At 42.7% G+C, this 13661-nt stretch overlaps 1 protein-coding gene across 1 annotated transcript in view; it reads right to left on the reverse strand.

The window, feature by feature from the left end:
* The window catches only part of STX8 (syntaxin 8), a 244015-nt gene that overhangs the window by 172867 nt on the left and 57487 nt on the right, over positions 1 to 13661 (reverse strand). The window lies entirely within an intron of this gene.

Consider the following 13661-nt stretch of genomic DNA (forward strand, 5'->3'; position numbering starts at 1 on the left):
TATTATGGTCGCCCGGTGTCTGTATATATATAATGTACGGGTTGGTGGGGTTATTATGGTCGCCCGGTGTCTGTATATATATAATGTACGGGTTGGTGGGGTTATTACGGTCGCCCGGTGTCTGTATATATATAATGTACGGGTTGGTGAGGTTATTATGGTCGCCCGGTGTCTGTATATATATAATGTACAGGTTGGTGGGGTTATTACGGTCGCCCGGTGTCTGTATATATATATATAATGTACGGGTTGGTGGGGTTATTATGGTCGCCCGGTGTCTGTATATATATATATATATATAATGTACGGGTTGGTGGGGTTATTATGGTCGCCCGGTGTCTGTATATATATAATGTACAGGTTGGTGGGGTTATTATGGTCGCCCGGTGTCTGTATATATATAATGTACGGGTTGGTGGGGTTATTATGGTCGCCCGGTGTCTGTATATATATATAATGTACAGGTTGGTGGGGTTATTACGGTCGCCCGGTGTCTGTATATATATAATGTACAGGTTGGTGGGGTTATTATGGTCGCCCGGTGTCTGTATATATATATAATGTACGGGTTGGTGAGGTTATTATGGTCGCCCGGTGTCTGTGTATATATATATATATAATGTACGGGTTGGTGGGGTTATTATGGTCGCCCGGTGTCTGTATATATATATATAATGTACGGGTTGGTGGGGTTATTATGGTCGCCCGGTGTCTGTATATATATATAATGTACGGGTTGGTGGGGTTATTATGGTCGCCCGGTGTCTGTATATATATATAATGTACAGGTTGGTGGGGTTATTATGGTCGCCCGGTGTCTGTATATATATAATGTACGGGTTGGTGGGGTTATTATGGTCGCCCGGTGTCTGTATATATATAATGTACGGGTTGGTGGGGTTATTATGGCCGCCCGGTGTATGTATATATATAATGTACGGGTTGGTGGGGTTATTATGGTCGCCCGGTGTCTGTATATATATATAATGTACGGGTTGGTGGGGTTATTATGGTCGCCCGGTGTCTGTATATATATATAATGTACGGGTTGGTGAGGTTATTATGGCCGCCCGGTGTCTGTATATATATATATATATAATGTACGGGTTGGTGGGTTATTATGGTCGCCCGGTGTCTGTATATATATAATGTACGGGTTGGTGGGGTTATTATGGTCGCCCAGTGTGTCTGTATATATATAATGTACAGGTTGGTGGGGTTATTATGGTCGCCCGGTGTCTGTATATATATAATGTACGGGTTGGTGGGGTTATTATGGTCGCCCGGTGTCTGTATATATATAATGTACGGGTTGGTGGGGTTATTATGGTCGCCCGGTGTCTGTATATATATATAATGTACAGGTTGGTGGGGTTATTATGGTTGCCCGGTGTCTGTATATATATATAATGTACAGGTTGGTGGGGTTATTATGGTCGCCCGGTGTCTGTATATATATATATAATGTACGGGTTGGTGAGGTTATTATGGCCGCCCGGTGTCTGTATATATATAATGTACGGGTTGGTGAGGTTATTATGGTCGCCCGGTGTCTGTATATATATAATGTACGGGTTGGTGGGGTTATTACGGTCGCCCGGTGTCTGTATATATATAATGTACGGGTTGGTGGGGTTATTATGGTCGCCCGGTGTCTGTATATATATAATGTACGGGTTGGTGGGGTTATTATGGCCGCCCGGTGTCTGTATATATATATATATAATGTACAGGTTGGTGGGGTTATTATGGTCGCCCGGTGTCTGTATATATATATATAATGTACGGGTTGGTGAGGTTATTATGGTCGCCCGGTGTCTGTATATATATAATGTACGGGTTGGTGGGGTTATTATGGTCGCCCGGTGTCTGTATATATATAATGTACGGGTTGGTGGGGTTATTATGGTCGCCCGGTGTCTGTATATATATATAATGTACAGGTTGGTGGGGTTATTACGGTCGCCCGGTGTCTGTATATATATATATAATGTACGGGTTGGTGGGGTTATTATGGTCGCCCGGTGTCTGTATATATATATAATGTACGGGTTGGTGGGGTTATTATGGTCGCCCGGTGTCTGTATATATATAATGTACGGGTTGGTGGGGTTATTATGGTCGCCCGGTGTCTGTATATATATATAATGTACAGGTTGGTGAGGTTATTATGGTCGCACGGTGTCTGTATATATATAATGTACGGGTTGGTGGGGTTATTATGGTCGCCCGGTGTCTGTATATATATAATGTACGGGTTGGTGGGGTTATTATGGTCGCCCGGTGTCTGTATATATATATAATGTACAGGTTGGTGGGGTTATTATGGTTGCCCGGTGTCTGTATATATATATATAATGTACAGGTTGGTGGGGTTATTATGGTCGCCCGGTGTCTGTATATATATATAATGTACGGGTTGGTGGGGTTATTATGGTCGCCCGGTGTCTGTATATATATAATGTATGGGTTGGTGGGTTATTATGGTCGCCCGGTGTCTGTATATATATAATGTACGGGTTGGTGGGGTTATTATGGTCGCCCGGTGTCTGTATATATATATAATGTACAGGTTGGTGGGGTTATTATGGTCGCCCGGTGTCTGTATATATATATATAATGTACGGGTTGGTGGGGTTATTATGGTCGCCCGGTGTCTGTATATATATAATGTATGGGTTGGTGAGGTTATTATGGTCGCCCGGTGTCTGTATATATATATATATATATATATATATAATGTACGGGTTGGTGGGGTTATTATGGTCGCCCGGTGTCTGTATATATATAATGTACGGGTTGGTGGGGTTATTATGGTCGCCCGGTGTCTGTATATATATATAATGTACGGGTTGGTGGGGTTATTATGGTCGCCCGGTGTCTGTATATATATATAATGTACAGGTTGGTGAGGTTATTATGGTCGCCCGGTGTCTGTATATATATAATGTACAGGTTGGTGGGGTTATTATGGTCGCCCGGTGTCTGTATATATAATGTACGGGTTGGGGGGGTTATTATGGTCGCCCGGTGTCTGTATATATATATATATAATGTATAGGTTGGTGGGGTTATTATGGTCGCCCCGTGTATGTATATATATATATATATATATATATATAATGTACGGGTTGGGGGGGTTATTATGGTCGCCCAGTGTCTGTATATATATAATGTACGGGTTGGTGGGGTTATTACGGTCGCCCGGTGTCTGTATATATATAATGTACGGGTTGGTGGGGTTATTACGGTCGCCCGGTGTCTGTATATATATATAATGTACAGGTTGGTGGGGTTATTATGGTCGCCCGGTGTCTGTATATATATATAATGTACGGGTTGGTGGGGTTATTATGGCCGCCCGATGTCTGTATATATATATAATGTACGGGTTGGTGAGGTTATTATGGTCGCCCGGTGTCTGTATATATATATAATGTACAGGTTGGTGGGGTTATTATGGTCGCCCGGTGTCTGTATATATATAATGTACGGGTTGGTGGAGTTATTATGGTCGCCCGGTGTCTGTATATTTATAATGTACGGGTTGGTGGGGTTATTATGGTCGCCCGGTGTCTGTATATATATATATATATATAATGTACGGGTTGGTGGGGTTATTATGGTCGCCCGGTGTCTGTATATATATATAATGTACAGGTTGGTGAGGTTATTACGGTCGCCCGGTGTCTGTATATATATATATATATAATGTACGGGTTGGTGGGCTTATTATGGTCGCCCGGTGTCTGTATATATATAATGTACGGGTTGGTGGGGTTATTATGGTCGCCCGGTGTCTGTATATATATATATATAATGTACGGGTTGGTGGGGTTATTATGGTCGCACGGTGTCTGTATATATATAATGTACGGGTTGGTGGGGTTATTATGGTCGCCCGGTGTCTGTATATATATAATGTACGGGTTGGTGGGGTTATTATGGTCGCCCGGTGTCTGTATATATATATATAATGTACAGGTTGGTGGGGTTATTACGGTCGCCCGGTGTCTGTATATATATATAATGTACAGGTTGGTGGGGTTATTACGGTCGCCCGGTGTCTGTATATATATATAATGTACGGGTTGGTGGGGTTATTATGGTCGCCCGGTGTCTGTATATATATAATGTACGGGTTGGTGGGGTTATTATGGTCGCCCGGTGTCTGTATATATATAATGTACGGGTTGGTGGGGTTATTATGGTCGCCCGGTGTCTGTATATATATATAATGTACGGGTTGGTGGGGTTATTATGGTCGCCCGGTGTCTGTATATATAATGTACAGGTTGGTGGGTTATTATGGTCGCCCGGTGTCTGTATATATATAATGTACGGGTTGGTGAGGTTATTATGGTCGCCCGGTGTCTGTATATATATAATGTACGGGTTGGTGGGGTTATTATGGTCGCCCGGTGTCTGTATATATATAATGTACGGGTTGGTGGGGGTTATTAAGGTCGCACGGTGTCTGTATATATATATATATAATGTACGGGTTGGTGAGGTTATTATGGTTGCCCGATGTCTGTATATATATAATGTACGGGTTGGTGGGGTTATTATGGTCGCCCGGTGTCTGTATATATATAATGTACGGGTTGGTGGGGGTTATTATGGCCGCCCGGTGTCTGTATATATATATATAATGTACGGGTTGGTGGGGTTATTATGGTTGCCCGGTGTCTGTATATATATAATGTACGGGTTGGTGGGGTTATTATGGTTGCCCGGTGTCTGTATATATATAATGTACAGGTTGGTGGGGTTATTATGGTCGCCTGGTGTCTGTATATATAATGTACGGGTTGGTGGGGTTATTATGGCCGCCCGGTGTCTGTATATATATATATATATATATAATGTACGGGTTGGTGAGGTTATTATGGTCGCCCGGTGTCTGTATATATATAATATACGGGTTGGTGGGGTTATTATGGTCGCCCGGTGTCTGTATATATATAATGTACGGTTGGTGGGGTTATTATGGTTGCCCGGTGTCTGTATATATATAATGTACGGGTTGGTGGGGTTATTATGGTCGCCCGGTGTCTGTATATATATAATATACGGGTTGGTGAGGTTATTATGGTCGCCCGGTGTCTGTATATATATATAATGTACAGGTTGGTGGGGTTATTATGGTCGCCCGGTGTCTGTATATATATATATATATATAATGTACAGGTTGGTGGGGTTATTACGGTCGCCCGGTGTCTGTATATATATATAATGTACGGGTTGGTGGGGTTATTATGGCCGCCCGGTGTCTGTATATATATAATGTACGGGTTGGTGGGGTTATTATGGTCACCCGGTGTCTGTATATATATATAATGTACGGGTTGGTGGGGTTATTATGGTCGCCCGGTGTCTGTATATATATATAATGTACGGTTGGTGGGGTTATTATTGTCGTCCGGTGTCTGTATATATATATATAATGTACGGGTTGGTGGGGTTATTATGGTCGCCCGGTGTCTGTATATATATAATGTACGGGTTGGTGGGGTTATTATGGTTGCCCGGTGTCTGTATATATATAATGTACGGGTTGGTGGGGTTATTATGGTCGCCCGGTGTCTGTATATATATATATATATATATAATGTACGGGTTGGTGGGGTTATTATGGTCGCCCGGTGTCTGTATATATATAATGTACGGGTTGGTGGGGTTATTATGGTTGCCCGGTGTCTGTATATATATATAATGTACGGGTTGGTGGAGTTATTATGGTCGCCCGGTGTCTGTATATATATATATATAATGTACGGGTTGGTGGGGTTATTATGGTTGCCCGGTGTCTGTATATATATATAATGTACGGGTTGGTGAGGTTATTATGGTCGCCCGGTGTCTGTATATATATATATATAATGTACGGGTTGGTGGGGTTATTATGGTCGCCCGGTGTCTGTATATATATAATGTACGGGTTGGTGGGGTTATTATGGTCGCCCAGTGTCTGTATATATATAATGTACGGGTTGGTGAGGTTATTATGGTCGCCCGGTGTCTGTATATATATAATGTACAGGTTGGTGGGGTTATTATGGCCGCCCGGTGTCTGTATATATATAATGTACGGGTTGGTGGGGTTATTATGGTCGCCCGGTGTCTGTATATATATAATGTACAGGTTGGTGGGGTTATTATGGCCGCCCGGTGTCTGTATATATATAATGTACAGGTTGGTGGGGTTATTATGGTCGCCCGGTGTCTGTATATATATATAATGTACGGGTTGGTGGGGTTATTATGGTCGCCCGGTGTCTGTATATATATATAATGTACGGGTTGGTGAGGTTATTATGGCCGCCCGGTGTCTGTATATATATAATGTACGGGTTGGTGGGGTTATTATGGTCGCCCGGTGTCTGTATATATATAATGTACGGGTTGGTGGGTTATTATGGTCGCCCGGTGTCTGTATATATATAATGTACGGGTTGGTGGGTTATTATGGTCGCCCGGTGTCTGTATATATATATAATGTACGGGTTGGTGGGGTTATTATGGTCGCCCGGTGTCTGTATATATATAATGTACTGGTTGGTGGGGTTATTACGGTCGCCCGGTGTCTGTATATATATAATGTACGGGTTGGTGGGGTTATTATGGTCGCCCAGTGTCTGTATGTATATATATAATGTACGGGTTGGTGGGGTTATTATGGTCGCCCGGTGTCTGTATATATATATATAATGTACGGGTTGGTGGGGTTATTATGGCAGCCCGGTGTCTGTATATATATAATGTACGGGTTGGTGGGGTTATTACGGTCGCCCGGTGTCTGTATATATATAATGTACAGGTTGGTGGGGTTATTACGGTCGCCCGGTGTCTGTATATATATAATGTACGGGTTGGTGGGGTTATTACGGTCGCCCGGTGTCTGTATATATATAATGTACGGGTTGGTGGGGTTATTACGGTCGCCCGGTGTCTGTATATATATAATGTACGGGTTGGTGGGGTTATTATGGTCGCCCGGTGTCTGTATATATATATATATAATGTACAGGTTGGTGGGGTTATTACGGTCGCCCGGTGTCTGTATATATATATATATATAATGTACGGGTTGGTGGGGTTATTACGGTCGCCCGGTGTCTGTATATATATATAATGTACAGGTTGGTGGGGTTATTATGGTCGCCCGGTGTCTGTATATATATATATAATGTACGGGTTGGTGGGGTTATTACGGTCGCCCGGTGTCTGTATATATATATAATGTACGGGTTGGTGGGGTTATTATGGCCGCCCGGTGTCTGTATATATATATATAATGTACGGGTTGGTGAGGTTATTATGGTCGCCCGGTGTCTGTATATATATAATGTACGGGTTGGTGGGGTTATTACGGTCGCCCGGTGTCTGTATATATATAATGTACAGGTTGGTGGGGTTATTATGGTCGCCCGGTGTCTGTATATATATATATAATGTACGGGTTGGTGGGGTTATTACGGTCGCCCGGTGTCTGTATATATATAATGTACGGGTTGGTGAGGTTATTATGGTCGCCCGGTGTCTGTATATATATATAATGTACAGGTTGGTGGGGTTATTATGGTCGCCCGGTGTCTGTGTATATATATAATGTACGGGTTGGTGGGGTTATTATGGTCGCCCGGTGTCTGTATATATATATATATATAATGTACGGGTTGGTGGGTTATTATGGTCGCCCGGTGTCTGTATATATATATAATGTACAGGTTGGTGGGGTTATTATGGTCGCCCGGTGTCTGTATATATATAATGTACAGGTTGGTGGGGTTATTACGGTCGCCCGGTGTCTGTATATATATATATAATGTACGGGTTGGTGGGGTTATTACGGTCGCCCGGTGTCTGTATATATATATAATGTACGGGTTGGTGGGGTTATTATGGTCGCCCGGTGTCTGTATATATATAATGTACGGGTTGGTGGGGTTATTATGGTCGCCCGGTGTCTGTATATATATATATAATGTACAGGTTGGTGGGGTTATTATGGTCGCCCGGTGTCTGTATATATATAATGTACAGGTAGGTGGGGTTATTATGGCCGCCCGGTGTCTGTATATATATAATGTACAGGTTGGTGGGGTTATTATGGTCGCCCGGTGTCTGTATATATATAATGTACGGGTTGGTGGGGTTATTATGGTCGCCCGGTGTCTGTATATATATATATATAATGTACAGGTTGGTGGGGTTATTATGGTCGCCCGGTGTCTGTATATATATAATGTACAGGTAGGTGGGGTTATTATGGCCGCCCGGTGTCTGTATATATATATAATGTACAGGTTGGTGGGGTTATTATGGTCGCCCGGTGTCTGTATATATATAATGTACAGGTTGGTGGGGTTATTACGGTCGCCCGGTGTCTGTATATATATATATAATGTACGGGTTGGTGGGGTTATTACGGTCGCCCGGTGTCTGTATATATATATAATGTACGGGTTGGTGGGGTTATTATGGTCGCCCGGTGTCTGTATATATATAATGTACGGGTTGGTGGGGTTATTATGGTCGCCCGGTGTCTGTATATATATATATAATGTACAGGTTGGTGGGGTTATTATGGTCGCCCGGTGTCTGTATATATATAATGTACAGGTAGGTGGGGTTATTATGGCCGCCCGGTGTCTGTATATATATATAATGTACAGGTTGGTGGGGTTATTATGGTCGCCCGGTGTCTGTATATATATAATGTACGGGTTGGTGGGGTTATTATGGTCGCCCGGTGTCTGTATATATATATATAATGTACAGGTTGGTGGGGTTATTATGGTCGCCCGGTGTCTGTATATATATAATGTACGGGTTGGTGGGGTTATTATGGTCACCCGGTGTCTGTATATATATAATGTACAGGTTGGTGGGGTTATTAGGGTCGCCCGGTGTCTGTATATATATAATGTACGGGTTGGTGAGGTTATTATGGTCGTCCGGTGTCTGTATATATATATATATATAATGTACGGGTTGGTGGGGTTATTATGGTCGCCCGGTGTCTGTATATATATAATGTACGGGTTGGTGGGGTTATTATGGTCGCCCGGTGTCTGTATATATATAATGTACGGGTTGGTGAGGTTATTATGGTCGCCCGGTGTCTGTATATATATAATGTACGGGTTGGTGGGGTTATTACGGTCGCCCGGTGTCTGTATATATATAATGTACGGGTTGGTGGGGTTATTATGGTCGCCCGGTGTCTGTATATATATAATGTACAGGTTGGGGGGGTTATTATGGTCGCCCGGTGTCTGTATATATATAATATATGGGTTGGTGGGGTTATTATGGTCGCCCGGTGTCTGTATATATATAATGTATGGGTTGGTGGGGTTATTACGGTCGCCCGGTGTCTGTATATATATATAATGTACGGTTGGTGGGGTTATTATGGTCGTCCGGTGTCTGAATATATATATATATATAATGTACGGGTTGGTGGGGTTATTATGGTCGCCCGGTGTCTGTATATATATAATGTATGGGTTGGTGGGTTATTATGGTCGCCCGGTGTCTGTATATATATATAATGTACGGTTGGTGGGGTTATTATGGTCGCCCGGTGTCTGTATATATATATAATGTACGGGTTGGTGGGGTTATTATGGTCACCCGGTGTCTGTATATATATAATGTACAGGTTGGTGGGGTTATTAGGGTCGCCCGGTGTCTGTATATATATAATGTACAGGTTGGTGGGGTTATTATGGTCGTCCGGTGTCTGTATATATATATATAATGTACAGGTTGGTGGGGTTATTACGGTCGCCCGGTGTCTGTATATATATATAATGTACGGGTTGGTGGGGTTATTATGGTCGCCCGGTGTCTGTATATATATATAATGTACGGGTTGGTGAGGTTATTATGGTCGCCCGGTGTCTGTATATATATATATAATGTACTGGTTGGTGGGGTTATTATGGTCGCCCGGTGTCTGTATATATATAATGTACGGGTTGGTGAGGTTATTATGGTCGCCCGGTGTCTGTATATATATATAATGTACGGGTTGGTGGGGTTATTATGGTCGCCCGGTGTCTGTATATATATAATGTACGGGTTGGTGGGGTTATTATGGTCGCCCGGTGTCTGTATATATATAATGTACGGGTTGGTGGGGTTATTATGGTCGCCCGGTGTCTGTATATATATAATGTACGGGTTGGTGGGGTTATTATGGTCGCCCGGTGTCTGTATATATATAATGTACTGGTTGGTGGAGTTATTATGGTTGCCCGGTGTCTGTATATATATAATGTACGGGTTGGTGGGGTTATTATGGTCGCCCGGTGTCTGTATATATATAATGTACGGGTTGGTGGGGTTATTATGGTCGCCCGGTGTCTGTATATATATAATGTATGGGTTGGTGGGGTTATTACGGTCGCCCGGTGTCTGTATATATATAATGTACGGGTTGGTGGGGTTATTATGGCCGCCCGGTGTCTGTATATATATAATGTACGGGTTGGTGGGGTTATTATGGTCGCCCGGTGTCTGTATATATATATATGTACAGGTTGGTGGGGTTATTATGGTCGCCCGGTGTCTGTATATATATAATGTACGGGTTGGTGGGTTATTATGGTCGCCCGGTGTCTGTATATATATAATGTACGGGTTGGTGGGGTTATTATGGTCGCCCAGTGTCTGTATATATATAATGTACAGGTTGGTGGGGTTATTATGGCCGCCCGGTGTCTGTATATATATATATGTACAGGTTGGTGGGGTTATTACGGTCGCCCGGTGTCTGTATATATATAATGTACGGGTTGGTGGAGTTATTATGGTCGCCCGGTGTCTGTATATATATATATATATAATGTACGGTTGGTGGGGTTATTATGGTCGCCCGGTGTCTGTATATATATAATGTACGGGTTGGTGGAGTTATTATGGTCGCCCGGTGTCTGTATATATATATATAATGTACGGTTGGTGGGGTTATTATGGCCGCCCGGTGTCTGTATATATATATAATGTACAGGTTGGTGGGGTTATTACGGTCGCCCGGTGTCTGTATATATATATAATGTACAGGTTGGTGGGGTTATTATGGTCGCCCGGTGTCTGTATATATATAATGTACGGGTTGGTGGGGTTATTATGGCCGCCCGGTGTCTGTATATATATAATGTACGGGTTGGTGGGGTTATTATGGCCGCCCGGTGTCTGTATATATATATATATAATGTACGGGTTGGTGAGGTTATTATGGTCGCCCGGTGTCTGTATATATATATATAATGTACGGGTTGGTGGGGTTATTATGGTCGCCCGGTGTCTGTATATATAATGTATGGGTTGGTGAGGTTATTATGGCCGCCCGGTGTCTGTATATATATAATGTACAGGTTGGTGGGGTTATTATGGTCGCCCGGTGTCTGTATATATATAATGTACGGGTTGGTGGGTTATTATGGTCGCCCGGTGTCTGTATATATATAATGTACGGGTTGGTGGGTTATTATGGTCGCCCGGTGTCTGTATATATATATAATGTACAGGTTGGTGGGGTTATTACGGTCGCCCGGTGTCTGTATATATATAATGTACGGGTTGGTGGGGTTATTATGGTCGCCCGGTGTCTGTATATATATAATGTACGGGTTGGTGGGGTTATTATGGTCGCCCGGTGTCTGTATATATATATATATATAATGTACGGGTAGGTGGGGTTATTATGGTCGCCCGGTGTCTGTATATATATATAATGTACGGGTTGGTGGGGTTATTATGGTCGCCCGGTGTCTGTATATATATAATGTACGGGTTGGTGAGGTTATTATGGTCGCCCGGTGTCTGTATATATATAATGTACGGGTTGGTGAGGTTTATTATGGTCGTCCGGTGTCTGTATATATATATATATATAATGTACGGGTTGGTGAGGTTATTATGGTCGCCCGGTGTCTGTATATATATATATATATATATATAATGTACGGGTTGGTGAGGTTATTATGGTCGCCCGGTGTCTGTATATATATATAATGTACAGGTTGGTGGGGTTATTATGGCCGCCCGGTGTCTGTATATATATAATGTACAGGTTGGTGAGGTTATTATGGTCGCCCGGTGTCTGTATATATAATGTACGGGTTGGTGGGGTTATTATGGCCGCCCGGTGTCTGTATATATATAATGTACGGGTTGGTGGGTTATTATGGTCGCCCGGTGTCTGTATATATATATATATAATGTACAGGTTGGTGGGGTTATTATGGTTGCCCGGTGTCTGTATATATATAATGTACGGGTTGGTGAGGTTATTATGGTCGCCCGGTGTCTGTATATATATAATGTACGGGTTGGTGGGGTTATTATGGTCGCCCGGTGTCTGTATATATATATATATAATGTACGGGTTGGTGGGGTTATTATGGTCGCCCGGTGTCTGTATATATATATATAATGTACGGGTTGGTGGGGTTATTATGGTCGCCCGGTGTCTGTATATATATAATGTACGGGTTGGTGGGGTTATTATGGTCGCCCGGTGTCTGTATATATATATATAATGTACGGGTTGGTGGGGTTATTATGGTCGCCCGGTGTCTGTATATATATATAATGTACGGGTTGGTGGGGTTATTATGGTCGCCCGGTGTCTGTATATATATATAATGTACGGGTTGGTGGGGTTATTATGGTCGCCCGGTGTCTGTATATATATATAATGTACGGGTTGGTGGGGTTATTATGGTCGCCCGGTGTCTGTATATATATAATGTACGGGTTGGTGAGGTTATTATGGTCGCCCGGTGTCTGTATATATATAATGTACGGGTTGGTGAGGTTATTATGGTCGTCCGGTGTCTGTATATATATATATATAATGTACGGGTTGGTGAGGTTATTATGGTCGCCCGGTGTCTGTATATATATATATATATATATATATATAATGTACGGGTTGGTGAGGTTATTATGGTCGCCCGGTGTCTGTATATATATATAATGTACAGGTTGGTGGGGTTATTATGGCCGCCCGGTGTCTGTATATATATAATGTACAGGTTGGTGAGGTTATTATGGTCGCCCGGTGTCTGTATATATAATGTACGGGTTGGTGGGGTTATTATGGCCGCCCGGTGTCTGTATATATATAATGTACGGGTTGGTGGGTTATTATGGTCGCCCGGTGTCTGTATATATATATATATAATGTACAGGTTGGTGGGGTTATTATGGTTGCCCGGTGTCTGTATATATATAATGTACGGGTTGGTGAGGTTATTATGGTCGCCCGGTGTCTGTATATATATAATGTACGGGTTGGTGGGGTTATTATGGTCGCCCGGTGTCTGTATATATATATAATGTACGGGTTGGTGGGGTTATTATGGTCGCCCGGTGTCTGTATATATATATAATGTACGGGTTGGTGGGGTTATTATGGTCGCCCGGTGTCTGTATATATATAATGTACGGGTTGGTGGGGTTATTATGGTCGCCCGGTGTCTGTATATATATATATAATGTACGGGTTGGTGGGGTTATTATGGTCGCCCGGTGTCTGTATATATATATAATGTACGGGTTGGTGGGGTTATTATGGTCGCCCGGTGTCTGTATATATATAATGTACGGTTGGTGGGGTTATTATGGTCGCCCGGTGT

The sequence above is a fragment of the Rhinoderma darwinii genome, chromosome 13 (assembly GCF_050947455.1).
Source record: "Rhinoderma darwinii isolate aRhiDar2 chromosome 13, aRhiDar2.hap1, whole genome shotgun sequence".
Classification (NCBI taxonomy): Eukaryota; Metazoa; Chordata; class Amphibia; order Anura; family Rhinodermatidae; genus Rhinoderma; species Rhinoderma darwinii.